Source organism: Macrotis lagotis, chromosome 6 (genome assembly GCF_037893015.1).
Source record: "Macrotis lagotis isolate mMagLag1 chromosome 6, bilby.v1.9.chrom.fasta, whole genome shotgun sequence".
Lineage (NCBI taxonomy): Eukaryota > Metazoa > Chordata > Mammalia > Peramelemorphia > Peramelidae > Macrotis > Macrotis lagotis.
Window position 1 is genome coordinate 208,542,221 of NC_133663.1, and position 13,340 is coordinate 208,555,560.

The 13,340-nt window shown below is 37.7% G+C and overlaps 1 pseudogene; it reads right to left on the reverse strand.

The window, feature by feature from the left end:
* Nucleotides 1–6,791: 6,791 nt before the first annotated feature.
* Nucleotides 6,792–7,089, reverse strand: LOC141492322 (ATP synthase F(0) complex subunit j, mitochondrial pseudogene; annotated as a pseudogene).
* Nucleotides 7,090–13,340: the final 6,251 nt, after the last annotated feature.

A 13,340-nucleotide genomic window follows, 5' to 3' on the forward strand; every position in this document is an offset into this window, starting at 1 on the left:
CTTCTCCCTGTAAAGTAGAGTTGGGGTACCTGGGTGGATTTCTGAAGAAAATGGAACTCACCATGAAGTAGGGAAACTGTGGGTGCAGAGAAAGATTGTAATCTTTTTTATTTTGGTACAAATTTTGTAAATTTTTTTTCTATATTGTTAAAGTGTTTTCCCTTCTGTATTGGTTTTTGTAAACTCCATTTAACAATAAACCTGGAAAAAGACACCCCCATGTATCTCTTTCTCCCCACCCCTACACCAGGTGTTAACACTCTTTAAAGGCCAACTTGTTCAGCCCACCCAAAAAGGATATTTAAAGAGGGTCCAGCCTTCTGCTTTCCCTCCTTCCCCTGTTCTTTATGGCTCAGCTGGGCAGCAGTCTGCCCTGGTTCCTTTTTCTATTCTGGATCCATGTGATGTCAGTTCCATGCTGCTGAAGCCATGTGGTCCCAGATCCATGAGGCTGGATCCATGACAATCTTAAGTACAGCTGCCTTCTCATGGGTGTTCCCCTTGTTTTCCTTCCCTGACAGTTCTTGCTCTTCTGCCCCAGCCCAGTTTGTAACTATTTCATTTTTGCTTATCCTTACAATCTTAAAAACTTACTTTCTTAAACACTTATTCTTCTTTGCTTAACCTTACAATCTTAAAAACTCACCTTAATAAATAACCTAATCTATGAACTTTTTTTGTAATTTGTAAACATTTTGTAGTAACTCGCAAGCTTTTTGTAGCAACTTGAGTAACCTGGGAATTGAAGTCTATGCCTTTTCTTACCTCCTCACCCCATCTGCTCTAGAAGAGAGAAGATTCATCTGTATCCTTATTATATATCTTGGCTAAATCTTTGTTAAATCCAATTTTATTAATAATCCAATGACTTATGAGTGCCTCATTTTGTCTCCAAATTGAATCTGAACTAACAGAGATGTAGACTTCAAGTCTACCCCTAACAGTTGATTTAGGAGGTAGTAGATTATCTCTCACTTGGGATCTTTAGGTGAAGACCACATAATCAATTTATGCAGATGTTGTAAGGAGAGTTTTTTTTAGCACAGAATGAATTTAAATGTCTTCTAAGATTTCTACATCAATAAGATTTCTAGTATTCTGAGATACTTTGTAATCTGCTATGCTTCGCTTCTGATTCCCCTCATCTGATATTGCCACCTGCCTAGTACATACCTCAGCCCCTCACACCTGGACTTCGAGTAGACTACTGCTTTGTTTTCTATACACATCTCTCCATACTCTGGTTCATTACCCACTCAGTAGTAAAAGTGAACTTTGTAAAGCATAGATTTGACTATGCCAACCTACCTACTCAAGAAACATTAGTGACTCCCTATCACCTCTATCATCAAATATAAAATCCTCTGTCATTCTTAGCCTTTATAACTTGCTCACAAACGTTTTTTTTTTTAATCTTATACTCTCCTGTGTACTCACTGAAATGACTGTATTTGTTCCCTTTCCGGGTTTTTTTTTTTTTTTAATAAGGCACTTCTTTCTTGACTGTAGGCATTTTCCTAGCTGGCTTCCTACCATATCTGAAATATTCTTTCTCCTCTCCTTCTGCTCCCCAACCTCTGGCTTCCCTGCAATTCTTCTTGCAATTCCTAACTAATATCTCACATTCTACCAAAAAAAATTCCCAGTCCCCTCTTAATTCTAGTGCTTCACTCTATTTCCATGTTATACATGGTTTTTCTGGTAATTGTTATATATGTCTCTCCCATTAGAGACAGCTTTTTGAGAATAGGATTATCTTTTACCTTTCTTTGCATCCTCAGTACTTGACATGATGTCTGGAACATACTAGGTAATAAATGACTGCTGATGAATGATTGATTGAGAGATAATCAAACCATCTTCTCTGTGTGGAGGTAAAGGCTCTGAAAAATAACTGAAAATTCTGGGAATTGTGGTACTGAACAGAATATTCCTGTTCTACACCCTGGGAGAGAGACTCTTGTAGGAGTGTAAGTTTTGCAATGCAAGTTCATGGATTAGAGTCTGAATGTTTCAGGCTTGGATTCAGCAGCAACAGACTTGGTTAATCAGAAGAAAAAAAATCTCTTATGAGCGAGGTTGGAATGAACTGAATGAATACTGTTGCTCCTGGAGATCTGTTTAAAAGGTAATGCCACTTTAACTTTCTCCTCTACCTACCTTGGTTGCCAATGCCAAAGACTTCCAAAGTTCTCAATTTCTTTTTTTATTTTATTTTCTTTTTCTTTTTTCTTTTTTTAAAGTTTTCAATTTCTTAAAGCTGTTTCTAATTCCCAATTTTTTTTCCAATAAAACTATAACCCTTATATACCATGTTATAAATTCGTGTCTGTTATTGTATACAGGGCTGCAGTGGATGAAGCAAATGAATAATCTGTGGTACACAAAACTAAAAAGGACAGAGATATGAAGCTCTATATAAAATAGTTAAAGTTCTATTTATCCTAACTTGGGTCCTTTGCTCTATAAACATGAACTAATTTTATAACTTTAATTTTATTAGTAATATATAAGTTCTTATTAGTGGAAGAGAAGTACTAGCAACTATAGATATTTTATCCTAGACTTTTTTTGTTCTGTAGTCATTTCAATTTCATCTGATTTTGTGATCCCATTTGGGGTAGTGGAGTGGTTTGCCATTTCCTTCTCCAGTTCATTTTTACAGATGAGCAAATTGAGGCAAACACGATTAAGTGATTTGGGCAGGGTCATACAGCTTGGAAGCATCTGAAGTCATATTTGAATTCAGATCTTCCTGACCCCAGATCCAGCACTTTAATCACCTGTACTACTTAGCTGCCCCCCCCCCCCAATATTTTGTATTAAATCTTGTTCAGTTAATCTGTTGTCAGAGCAACTGGGGTAGGGAAATCCAAGAGGGACAGCTTTGGTTCCTTTTGGGTGATGAAATCAAACTCTCTGCCTCTGGGAGGTAAGAAAGGCTTACACTTTAATTCACAAGAAGTTTACAAGTTACTACAAAAAGTTCACAAGTTAGGTTCTTGAAGAAGTAGCAGGATAGTGAGTTTCACTATTGTTGAAAACTAAAGGGAAAGAAATACTAAAGGACAGAAGGTGACTGAAAGAAAGGCTAAAATGAAGGTAAGAAACCATGATCCCTAATGTGGGAGAGAAGTCACATGAGAATCACATTTTAATTTTTTAAGGAGGTATAGAAGGTCAATTTCTAAGAAGATAAAAAGGTTAAGCAAAAAGAGGTAATTGGAGAAAATTAGCAAAGAAGATAGTTAAGCAGAGAATGGATAATTGAGGGACAAAGCAAAGATAATCATGAAAAGGAAGAAGGAAGGAGGCACCAGACAGGGCTTAGATCAACCTAGATCCAGCTACATGGAACTGAGACCATATGGGTCCAGCCTGAAGGAATGAAAGGATTGAGCAGTCTTATGCCTGGCTGAGTTCAGGTGAGATGGGGCAGAACTTTGCTTAAATTTATTTCTATGGTGGGTGAAACAAGGGCAGCATTTAAGGAGTGGATAACACTGAGTGTAGGAATCATAGTCTATTGCACATGTTCCAAGGATGGGACTTAATACCTGGTGTAAGATAGCATTTATTATGCATGAGTGGAGTTTGCTGTGTACTTGCCATGCTACTACCCCAAAGGGCATGACCAATGTCAGGCCTAACTGTTCAGTTCAGAGTAGAATGGGCTTTACGACAGCCAGTACAGAATGGAAAGCACTTTAACAAATAAAGAAAAAATTTCAATATTTATTTTCAATGCAAAAGGAAATTGCAATATTTCTTCATGCTCAGACTTCTCCTGCTTCAACTTCAGGCTCTTCATGACCCCATTTGGACTTTTCTTGGCAAATATACTAGAGTGGTTTGCTATTTCCTTCTCCAGTTCATTTTACAGATAAGGAAACAGACCATTAGGGTTAAGTGATGTGCAGTATAACACAGCTAATAAGTATCTGAGAACCTGGATTTGAACAAGGAAGATGAGTCTTCTTGACAACCCAGATCTTGAACCACCATGGCACCTAGTTACTCACAGGTTTTTTAAATTGATTTTAATTTTAATTTTCCAAATACATGTCATTATTTTTTTAAAAATTCATCCATATATGTTTATGTATATTTTTAAGTTACAAAATTTCCTTCCACCTTCCCTTCCCACCCCCTCCCAGTCAGGTTACTATTGTACATACACATCTGTGTTAAGCATGTTTACAGATTATCCAGTTTTGGTATGAGGAATTGGGATTAAGGGAAAGAAATACATAATAGACATTTAAATAGTGAATATAGTGTTCCATAGAGTCTGAAGAATTTTTTTTTTCTGTTTTGTTTTTCATCCTCTGGTTGGGGATAGCATTGTTCATAAAACTCATAGGTTTTTGAGGTCTAGAATAAATGTAGAGAGTGAAAAGAGGAAGGCACCTCAAGCAAAGTTCACCTTTATGGGATTGTCCTTTATATCAAAAAGGCATCCCTCCTCCAGCCACAGACCTCCTCAGGTTCAGGAGTTGAGTAGAGGTGTGCTTCAAAGGGAAGGTCCTGCCTTGGACTCTAAATGGAGGGAACAATAGAATTTGACTAGCCAATAAAATTCCATGGGGGATGGGGGAGGTGAGGAGATAATTCTTCTTCCTTTCATTTTTACTCTCTACTAAAGTTCAAACTTTGTGAAATAAATGTTTAATCTTTTATTTTACATTTTAATTTTCAATTCCAAATTCTCTTCTTTGATCTACTTCTCCACATATTGAGAAGACAAGAAATATGATAGCTATTATACATGCAAAATTATATAAAACAAAAATCCATATTAGCCATAATGCCAGTGAAAAGAGAAGAAAAATAAGAAAAGAAATATGCTCTAATCTGCACTGAATTTATCACTTTTTATCTCTGAAGGTCAAAAGCATTTTTCATCATGACTCCTTTAGAATTTATTGCATCATTGTATTGAACATAGTTTTTCAAGGATAATTGTTGTTAGAATATTGTCATTACTGTGTAAGATATTCCCCTAGATCTGTTCTCTTAACAACATCAGTTCATTTAAGTCTTCCCAGGTTGTTGTTTTTTTCTGAAACCATCCCCCCCTTTTTTTATTTAGGATTTTTTTTTTTTGCAAGGCAAATGGGGTTAAATGGCTTGCCCAAGGCCACACAGCTAGGTAATTATTAAGTGTCTGAGGCCGGATTTGAACTCAGGTACTCCAGACTCCAGGCCCAGTGCTCTATCCACTGTACCGCCTAGCCACCCCATATTTCTTAAAGTACAATAGTATACCATCACAATCATATATCAGAATATTCCCCCCAATTGATAGACTTTCCAGTTCTCTGCCACAACACTAAGAGCAGCTATAAATATTTTAGTACATGAGTCCTTTTTCTGTTTCTTTTATCTCTTTGGGGGGCACAGATCTAGTAGCAGTATTACTAGTCAAGAAGTATGTACAGTTTTAGCCCAATGAGAACAAGCACCATAATTTTTAAAAAGAAATATCCTTGGGGCAGCTAGGTGGCACAGTGGATAGAGCATTGGCCCTGGAGTCAGGAGTACCTGAGTTCAAAACCAACCTCAGACACTTAGTAATTACCTAGCTGTGGGGCCTTGGCCAAACCACTTAACCCCATTGCCTTGCAAAAAAACTAAAAAAAATAAAAGAAATATACTTAAAAAAATTAAGAGATAGACTGGTATAATTGATAAAGTACTAGATTCAGAGTTTGAAAAAAAGATGTAGTAATTTTAGTGGACTCAGGGTTCAATATGAATTTGTGATATAACAATACAAACAAACAAGCAGCAAGCTAATATTATTTTGGATAGTATTAAGAGAGTTGTACTACCACTAAATTGATGGTAATGGCACAATGACGACGATGTTGGACAATTCTGAAGATTAAGGAGGCAATAGGTCTTCTTTATTATGGTTCAGATTTTATCTATAGTATTGTGTTCAATTTTAATATTGATGATAAGCTAGAGAACATCCATTATGGACAACCAAAGTATTGAAGGGTATTCAGAATACATTTGTTAGGAGAAAAGAAGGCTAGCTGCCACTTTTTTGCTTCATTTTGAAACAAGATCACCTGTAGCATATGATTCCTGAAGATTACCTATTTATTATGATAGATGATTATGATCACCATTCTCTAAGACTTTATTTAAAAATCTGTTTCCCCATTTTGACCCTTTCTATCCTTTCCCCTTTATAATGACCACTGTAAATATCTTCTAAACAGTATTCTCTCATATCTTTACACAAATATTAAAGTATGGTGATTATGAATAGAAAGTAAAATGTGAGTAGGTTTTCAGAGAAATAATAATTATATTGAGAAAACATTAAATATGTATATTGCATAAATAACTTTAGATGAAGTCATTCCTAGAGAAATTATCTGTAATTTTTCAATTTAGTGCGAAAAAATGTTTTATATCTTGACTTATTTTTTCCTTCATATATTTTTCCTTTATTTTCCTTTTCAAACAGTTTAGCACTCAACTTTTATTCTAAAACCTGAAGCTAGAGAAATGCCTTTGAAAGAAATCATCTCAATCAATGGAGAGATCAAGGAAAATAAGAGTAATTTCATGTTCTAACATACATTTGCAAACTCCCACATAACCAAATGTGGAAACAGGACTAATAAATAAATTGACTTATTTTTTTTTGGTGTTTTTTTTTTTGCAAGGCAAATGGGGTTAAAGTGGCTTGCCCAAGGCCACACAGCTAGGTAATTATTAAGTGTCTGAGACTGGATTTGAACCCAAGTACTCTTGACTCCAGGGCCGGTGCTTTATCTACTGCCACCTAGCTGCCCCGACTTCTTATCAGCACTTCTGATTTTGTAAACGATGTACCCCATCACACCCATTCCTACCCAGATTTCCTGGTAAACCTGGGTATAGTAGGGCTTCAGTGGAGTCCAAACAGTTTTTATTAAGTTCTGTAACATCGTGGCCGGTCTCTGCACGGGTGGGGCACGTGGGGCCCGGGGCGCGCGGGGCCCGGGTCCCAGGGCACGCGGGGGCCTGGCAGCGGCTGACGAAGGCCGAAGGCCAAGGCCTCTGAAAGGTGACCCCGAAAAGCCCGACTTATTTTTTGAAAGCAAAGTTTTAACAGTTCCAATGCTATAAGTTAATATCTCTATCTGAAAATTCCTCATACACTGCTCATGTGATAGGGATATGAAAATAAAATTATACTTTTCATTTAAAAAGTTCACAAGTTTATAAGAATTGAATGTTATGCAGAATGAATTTAATGCAATTTTCAGTTTGATAAATGCAAAATAATGATTTAAAAAAATCCATGAAAGTTTCTATGGGAAAGTGGAAAACTTTATGAAGATGTGACATTTGAGTTGAATTTTGAAAGACTAGAAAGCTTTCAGTAGGAATTGTTGGAAGCACCAGTGGAGGGATAAAGCATTCTTGGAGTTGGGGGGGAGCAGTAGGAATGAAGACACAGGAAAGGACCGGGGCAAGAAGGAATTGAATTGTTCTATTAGTCTAGAACATAAAAAGTGAAGGGGATTAGAGTAATATATACTGTGAATCTAAGTTGTAGCCAGATTGTGGAAAGAATCATATCCTGGGCTAAAGAGTTTAGCCTTAATTGACTAGGCAGTAGGGAAGCACTGAAGATTTCTGAGTTTATAGCCTTACAGTCAAAAGAGTGATTGATATATCTAGATTGTTCAGGCAGCACCTTGAAAAATAACATAAAGCAGATAGGTCAGTTTTCTAATTATAGTTCACTATAATAGTCCATCTGAGAGATGATTATGGTATGAATCTGGATAGCTTCCAGGATGAGAATGAATATGCAAAAAGTTGTGAAAGACCTGTGGCAAGACTTAAGTGATTTTATGAGGTGTGAGATAAAAAAGGCTGAAGCATTTTTTTATTGAATCTGGTTACCTGGATGAATCTAAACATCATTTAAAAAAGTGGAGGAGAAAATGTAGATAGAATGAGGATTTTTAGACTCACTAAATCTAAGGGGGGGGTAGAGCCAAGATGACGACAAGAAAGGATCATGTCTTAGGCACTCTCTCATAAAACTCACAAGCTAAGGACTCTAACTAAACTTTCGAGAGACAGAACCCACAGAGGAACCTAGTGAGGCAGCTCTACTCAAGGTAACCTGGAAAAGAACAGAAAGGCTCTGCTCCCCAGGGTTGGAGGGGCGGCCACCCCATAGTGAAAAACACTTCAGCCTCCCGGAGGCAGCACCAGGGTGCTGGGAGCCACGGCTCACAGCAACGGGGGAGTCTCCTGAGCTCTGCCCCCAGGGAGCACCAGGCACAAATTGGGGGACCTCTGCCAGAGCAAGCATGTGGTGCCCAGCCCTCAGCACACACAGCTAGCAGTCGTGGCCAGCACAGCCCAGATCCAGGAAACAGAAGCAGGCAGAGTCGGTAAGCAGGAGGTCCCAGGGTATGAGCCCATTGAACCCAGGTAGGGGAGTGAAGAGAGAGAGACTGCCCAGCTCTGTCCTTTGCCCCTGGAACAGGACTCTGGGGCTCTGACCACATTCAGATCCTGATTGCAGTCCAGGCCCCCCCATAGAACAGCATAGCCCCCCCCACCACCTCAGCCCCGTGGAAGAGGGGGTAGCATATGGACATTCACAGATCAGGAGGGACGGCAGAGCCTCACACACTGAGATCCTTGTGGGAGTGTCCCAAAAGCTCAGGAAGCACCTCAAAAACAGGCTAAGGATGGGAAAAATGAGCAAGCAGAGAAACTAGAGGAAGACCATTGAGAAATATTTTGCAAATGAGCCCAAGAAGGATCAAAATACTCAGTCTGAAGATGGGGAAGCACAAGCTCCTGCATCTAAAGACTCCAAGCAAAACAGAAATTAGGATCAGGCTATGACAGAGCTCAAAAAAGACTTTGAAAATCAAATGAGGGAGTTAGAAGAAAAACTGGGAAAAGAAATGAGAGAGAGATGCAGGAAAAACATGAAAATGAAGTCAGCAGCCTAGTGAAGGAAATCCCAAAAAAATGCTGAAGAAAAAAACCCAGCTTAGGTCAAATGGATAAAGCAGTTGAAAAAGTTATTGAGGAGAAGAATGCTTTAAAAAGCAAAATTGGCCAGATGGAAAAAGAGATAAGAAAACTCTCTGAGGAGAACAAATCCTTCAGGCAAAGAATAGAATTGAGGGAGACTGATGAATTTAACAGAAATCAGGAATCAATACTTCAAAACCAAAATAAATGAAAAATTAGAAGAAAACATGAAACATCTCATTGAAAAAACAAGTGATATGGAAAACAGACTTAGAAAAGATAATTTAAAAATTATTGGAATACCTGAAAGTCATGATCAGGAAAAGAGCCTTGACATCATTTTCAAAGAATTACTACAGTAAAATTTCCCTGAGATTCTAGACGCAGAGGGCAAAATAGAAATGGAGAGAATCCACCGAAACCCCGAGAAAGAGATCCCAAAAAACCAACCCCTAGGAATATTATAGCCAAATTCCAGAACTCCCAAGTCAAAGAGAAAATATTACAGGCAGCCAGGACACAGTTCAAATATCATGGAGTTGCAGTCAGGATCACAGAGGACTTAGCAGCAACTACATTGGAAGCTTGTAGGACTTGGAATATAATATACTGGAAGGCAAAAGAGCTTAGAATGCAGCCAAGAATGAACTACCCAGCAAGGCTGAATGTCCTCTTCCAGGGAAAAAGATGGACTTTCAATGAACCAGGAGAATTTCAAATGTTCCTGTTGGAATGGCCAGAGCTGAACAGAAGGTTTGTTCTTCAGATACAGGACTCAGGTGGAACATGGAGATTGGAGGAGAGGGGGAAAATATGAGGGACTTAATGATGATGAACTGCATGTATTCCTGTATAGAAAAATGACATTGATAATACTCATATGAACCTTCTCAGTTAATAGAGCAGGTAGAGGGAGCTTTTATAATTGAAGCACAGGAGAAAGCTGAATTTGAAGATAAAATATGGTGTAAAAATGGGGTCAATAGAAAAAGAGGGAAATGTAATGGGAGAAAGAAAAAGGAGAAGGGGGGAATAGGCCAAGATATTTCATATAATAAGATTTTTTTTATTACAATGAGTTATTGCAATGATATGGAAGGGGGGAAGGCAAGGGGGAATGAGGGAAACTTCACTCTCATCAGAGGTGGCTAGAAGAGGAAACAGCATATATACTCAATGGCATATAGACATCTGGAGTAAGAAGGAGGGGGTCAGGGCGAAGGTGGGGAATGTGAGTGATGGAGGAGAGGATGGACCATGGGGGGAGAGTGGTCAGATATAACACATTTTCTTTTTTACTTCTTGCAAGGGGCTGGGATTGGATGGCCTGTATGGGACCATAAGGTCCAGTGGATGCTAGGCCTAAGGGGTGGTATGGGGGCTCAGGGCTTCTTGGCCCCAGAGCCAGGGATTTGTCTGCTGTGCCACTCAACTACCCTAAATCAGAGTCAGAGTGAAAGGAGAGAGAAAATATAGTACATGGTAGCAGAGAAATATTAAAGGAGGCAGTTGCGATCAGCAATAGCAATGGTGGAAAAATATGGAAGTAATTTTTGCCATGGACTTATCATAAAGAATGTGATCCACCCATGACAGAGCTGTTGGTGTTGGAACAAAGACTCAAGCACATTTATTATTATTATTATTATTATTATTATTATTATTATTATTATTATTATTTTGCGGGGGTGCAGGGCAAATGGGGCTGGGTGGCCTACCTAGGACCTCATAGCAGGGTGATCGCTGTGTGTCTGAGGCCGGATTTGGACCCAGGTTCTCCTGGCTCAAGGGCCAATGTTCTGTCTGCCACCTAGCCATCCCTGCTATTATTACTATTTTATTTTATTTTGGCTCTTTTTTTCCTTTTTTTTGATTTTTGCAGGACAGTGGGGCTCGGGTGGCTTGCATGTCACATGGCTGGGTGATTGTTGGGTTTACGGGCCGGATATGGGCTCGGGTGCTCGTGGCTCCAGGGCTGGTGCTCTGTCCATTGTGCCACCTGGCCATACCTACAATTATTATTATTATTTTTTTAATTTTAATTTTTTTCTCTCACCTTTACTTTATCGCTCAAGCAAGTCTATATTTATGGGGGGAGCGGGTATTTCATTTACTCTTAAACAAGAATATTTTATTAATGTAAAAAACATTATTTGTACAAAATGAGAATAAATATTAAATAAATCTAAGGATTCTGCCCAAAATGCAGGGAAAGAAACAAAACAGGATAAGATAGGTCTAGACTCAGAGACATAGGATTAAAGAGCTAATTATAATTGTAATAACTTCCCAATGAGAATTATAATGTATGGAGCAGAGTCAAGAGGCAGAGTTACAAGTCAGTAATAACTTCAGCTTTCCCTTGAATTTCTTCTACACTGTCCTAAAATAAATGTACTAAACTGCATATTAAACAGGAAAGTTAAGAAAAAAAATCACAATAAATTATTTTCCTTCCCAGAATAGCTTAAGAAGCTAGAGATATCTGTGAGTAAAGACCAGTCAAACACATAGTCCATTGGAAATAATACCAGCTATGGTGGCAGCAGTGGTGGTAGAAAATAAAAGAATCTACTTCCTGAAAGAAATTGCAAAATGAAAACTCCAAGGAATATTCTAGTCAAAATCAAGAGTTCCTAGGTAAAAGTGAATTATATAATCCTAAAAATAATGCAAGTCAAAATAACAAATAAAGCCTCACTGTAACTTGTTCTATGGGTTGGTATAAATAGCATCAATATTATGAGCTTTGTTTTTCTTTTCTTTCTCTTTTTTTAAGCTGTCGAATTCAGGCTTTAGACTGAATGATTTCTAAGGGCAGTCAATCAATTTAAAAAAATATTTATTAAGTTCTTTTTTAATTTAAAAAATTTTTTTTGGCAAGGCAAGTGGGGTTAAGTGGCTTGCCCAAGGCCACACAGCTAGGTAATTATTAAATGTCTGAGACTGGATTTGAACTCAGGTACTCCTGACTCCAGGATTGGTGTTCTATCCACTGTGCCACCTAGCCACCCCCCCCCCCTTAAGTTCTTGTGCTAGTTACTGTGGATGCAAAGACATAAATGATACAGTCCTTGACCAAAAGCAGTTTATATTCTATTGGAAGAAATAATACATATTGTGTATATGTGTATAAGTAAATTATTTTTAAAAATTAACTTAGGGATCAGAAACTGAGATGTAGAAGGTGGTGTTTGAGTTGAGTTTTGAAGGAAACAAGCTATTCAATGAGACTGAATGATATGGGAGATATTCTAGTAATGTAGACTAGCCTGTGAAAAACAATGAAAGGCAAAAAGGGCACTGAGGAGTTCTGTAGAGGTGCTACATCCCAAACCATTCTTTCTAGAGTTGCTTGAGTCCATAGGCATTTCCAAAATGCTAGATAGTTCCCTAAACCCAGATGGGAGTGTTCATTATACCTTTTCCAGAATGGATGTATCCACCATTGGATACATGTATAGGCAGCTAGTTGAACAATGAATATTGACGTTCATCTCTAGGCTGTCTAAGATACAGGGAACAGGAAGGTAACCCAGTGCAAATGAGCAGAAATAGCTTAAAGGGAAAAGCTAAGGAAAGAGATTAGATCTATGTATACACAAAACAAAAACAACATGGAAAAGCAGAAATGAAACAATGTTCATGCTTGAGAATATTTAGCAGAAATAACCCAATTCCTAGCTTTTCACATTACTTCTAAAATTTTTCATTCCTTTGCAAAATAGAGTAATACATTTTACTAGTGACTTCAAAGCTCTCATATGAATTACTTATTTTGAATATTTAACACTCAGTATTCTTTTTGATGTTTTTTAACTCCCCATATCTAACATACTAGAGGAAAGATGATTTTGTAGTTGATTAGGGTTTTAAATTTGCTTAGGAATGACTTGGATTATTTTTAAAGCATGGAGGCCTGCATGAAAAAAGCTCTGCTTATATTGTTGCAAACAATAGTTTACCACCCAGATATCCAGTTGAATTGATTTTCTTTAAGTATACGAAATATCACCTCAATTGGCATTCTTTTCACGGCTTCTAAAAGCTCCATAACTGAAAGATTTTGTTTTTCATTAGTCAATGAATTACTTATCTCTCAATTGGCTATATAAGGTAGACAATGCTTGGGAAAAACAATAACATTACCTGTATGTATTTGCATAATTATTCATGTTTTGAAGTCAATTTTAAAAATGCCTTAATATTGAAGATAAACCAAAGAGATTTGGTTTATACAGGTTATATCTGTTGATGTGGTCACAAAGAGTCAGACATGATTGAAAGTATTGAACAATATCAATATCTAATGATATACTGTACTA